The sequence below is a fragment of the Pan troglodytes genome, chromosome 5 (genome assembly GCF_028858775.2).
Source record: "Pan troglodytes isolate AG18354 chromosome 5, NHGRI_mPanTro3-v2.0_pri, whole genome shotgun sequence".
In the NCBI taxonomy this organism is placed as follows: Eukaryota; Metazoa; Chordata; class Mammalia; order Primates; family Hominidae; genus Pan; species Pan troglodytes.
Window position 1 is genome coordinate 26,467,929 of NC_072403.2, and position 3,803 is coordinate 26,471,731.

Sequence of the window (3,803 nt, forward strand, 5' to 3'; positions counted from 1 at the left end):
ACCTTATTTAATTTATTCTGAGTATCAATTAAGTCTATATTTGAACATGTCAGGACCTTTTACACAATACTTTATCCACTCAGATTCTCATTATTGACACTGAAGAATTAAAATCTCCAATATAATTTTGATTGTATCAATAGCTTACATTTCTAACAAACACATATCCACTGAGGTTTTGACATCTGGTTCACATTCTTCTCTGCCTAACTTCTACCACTTTCCTAGGTAACTTATACATTCCACTTCTTAGCCTGAGAGTTCCCTAACCTGTATTCCAATTATTACTTTCTTTCAACAGGCCACTCTCCCAGCCACATCCTCGACCTTGTTATAATTCAGGACTCCTCTACTTTTGACAACTTACTCTCAGAACACAGCCTCCTTTCCTTCCCGTCATTCTGACTCACAAGGCAGCAGATTCGCCTAACCTTCTCCAGCCTCAGCGCTGTCCTTTCTTCTAGTTGGGTTTATCCCATTTTGGGTTCTCTTTCTTTTTTTTTGAGACAGGGTCTTGCTCTATGTCACCCAAGCTGGAGTGCAGTGGTGCAATCATGGCTCATGCTAACCTCAATGTCCCAGGCTCAAGTGATCCTCCTGCCTCAGCCTCCCAAGTAGCTGGAATTACAGGTGTGTGCCACCACACCTGGCTAATTTAATTTTTTAATTTTTTTTTTTATAGAGTCAGGGTCCCCTGTGTTGCCCAGGCTTGTCTTTAACTCCTGGGTTCAAGTAAATCACTTGAGCCTCAGCCTCCCAAAGTGCTGGGATTACAGGCATGAGTGAGTCACCATGCCTGGCTGATTTTCTTTCTTCTCAATCCAACTTGACCTTCATTTCTAGCCGCTTCAACTGTGTTCCCACCCATACCTTCAGCTGCCTTCCCCTCCTCTCTTTCTACTCTATCTGCCCTACAAATTCCCACCCCTGGATTAATACATTCATCGCCTTCCCTGCTACTATCTCTTGGGAATGCAGAATTAGTAAAGACTCTTGATTGACATTGAGAATCCAACAGGAGCTAGCTTCAAAAAAATTAATATGAAAATTCAAATTTGTACCCTTAGGGAACCAAGGATTAAGAATGTAGGCTGGCCTTTAAAGGATCAGAATCAGTACTTCTGTCTTCAGTTTTCGTCTCTATTTCTCTCTGTCTGACTGCTTCTTTCTTGTCTTTTTCTCCCTCTCTAGAATAACTTTCTGTTCTCACACAGTAACGTGGAAGCTTCCTAACTTGCAACTCCTGTTAAAGTGATGTCAAAGGTGATACTGGAATCTCTTAGCCTTAGTTTCTAATTCATGGGGGAAAGAGCTATGATAGGCTTGATTTGGTGGAGATCTACTCTAGATAGATCAACTAGGGCCAGAAAGGCATGACCATATTTTATAAAATGATAGCTGGAGACTCACAGCTGTTACCATGTACTCTTCCATGAAACTATTGCCAGGGAAGATACAATATCCTGTCCATGAGTAAATGTACAAGGTTACAGGTACTCATGAAATCTATAACTGTAGCCAGAGGAGTACCAGGCTCTGATTCAGCTAGACTTAGTCACATGCCCACTAGCAGAGGCTGAGATAGCCTGTGCCCATTAGCATAGGTAAGAAGAGGGTCTCCTGAATGAGGAAAAATGACTGGCACAGTTGCTAGAAGATAGATAAGGAAGCTATGAAACTCTCTGGCTATTAATTACCGTGTATTTATTGCCAGTTTAACATGTGCAGGGCCAGGCTATGAGCTGAATATATTTTTACTCAGTATGTTTTCATTGCTTTATTTGAAGATATAAAAAATCTTAGAATGTTAAAAATACCCAAGTTGTTGCTAAATGTAAAGCAATTTTTTTTCAAAATCAAATCAAAATGACTTTAGATTATTTTGGATTAACCACACCATTGTTTCCCTCCATTAGCTAAGATAATCAGCAATCAATTAAATATACTTCCATATGTCATTTATCTAATAATACATCATAATTATATGAAAACAAATAGACTTCAGGGAGTCGTTTTGATCCAAGCAAATTCATTTTGGATATGAATTCTGCCCATATTTATACCTAACATAATTAAATACATGCTTTGAAAAGAAATGCTGTAACAATTCACTGAGTGCCTTTTTACTAAACTAAACATTTATACTCTGGTTTCTCTTCAGATCGTATAAATCTTTCGCCTTTTACTAAACTAAACATTTTTTTCTGTCTCCCTACCAATCATCATTGAGAAATTATAGAGGGCAAATATAAGAACACAACAAAGCATAAGACAAAAAGCCTTGCTTCCTTTATTCTGTTCTGGCTTGCTTTGACTTTTGATCTCTGCTTTTACTTTCCTGTTGAATAGACAACAACCCCCAAGGAGGCCTTCCAGAAATTTAGAATAAGCAAACAAACCAAATGGAATACTTCCTTCTACTGCCTCCCCTCCCAGCTGTTACAATTTAAATCTGCCTTTTCTGTAGGTTCAGGGAATAAATTCTCATGAAACTGACTGCTGCAGGAGTTCTGTTCTGTTCTTTGACAGTTTCTCACTAGCAAAACCCTCCTTGGCCTTTGGTATTCTCACCACTCACTCTCTCTCTCTGTTTTTTTTTTTTTTTTTTTTTTTGAGATGGAGTCTCACTCTGTCTATTGCCCAGGCTGGAGTGCAGTGGCACAATCTCGGCTCATGGCAACCTCTGCCCCCCAGGTTCAAGCGATTCTCCTGCCTCAGCCTCCTGAGTAGCTGGGCTTACAGGTGCCGGCTACCACGCCCAGCTCATTTTTGTATTTTTAGTAGAGACGGGGTTTCACCGTGTTGGCCAGGCTGGTCTTCAACTCCCAACCTCAGGTGATCCGCCCGCCTTGGCCTCCCAAAGTACTGGGATTACAGGCATGAGCCACTGTGCCCAGCCTCACCACTCACTCTCAAAGGGAGTTGCTGTTAGTGGAATTGCAAGTCCCTGAATTTCTTCTACAGATTTATCACTTGTAAGAAAATAATTGGAAAAATTCCAGGGAGAGATGTAGCTAACAGAGAGCATGAAAGACGAAGCCCAAGTAGTATCATGTCAATGTTAATTTCTTGGTGTTGATAATTGTAATTTTGTTCTATAAAGTGTTAGCACCTGGGTGCTGGAGAGGATGTGGACAAACAGGAACACTTTTACACTGTTGGTGGGAGTGTAAACTAGTTCAACCATTGTGGAAGACAGTGCGGTGATTCCTCAAGGATCTAAAACTAGAAATACCATTTGACCCAGCGATCCCATTACTAAGTGTACACCCAAAGGATTATAAATCATGCTACTATAAAGGCACATGCACACGTATGTTTACTGTGGCACTATTCACAATAGCAAAGACTTGGAACCAACCCAAATGTCCATCAATGATAGGCTGGATTAAGAAAATGTGGTACATATAAACCATGGAATACTATGTAGCCATAAAAAAGGATGAGTTCATATCTTTTGTAGGGACATGGATGAAGCTGCAAACCATCATTGTGAGCAAACTATCGCAAGGACAGAAAACCAAACACCACATGTTCTCACTCACAGGTGGGAACTGAACAATGAGAACACTTGGACATGGTGTGGGGAACATCACACACTGGGGCCTGCTGTGGGGTGGGGGGAGGGGGAGGGATAGCATTAGGAGAAATACCTAATGTAAATGGTGATTCGATGGGTGCAGCACACCAACACGGCACATGTATACATATATAACAAACCTGCACATTGTGTACATGTACCCTAGAACTTAAAGTATAATAATAAAAAAAAAATTAGCACCTGGGGAAGGTGGGTGAAGGCT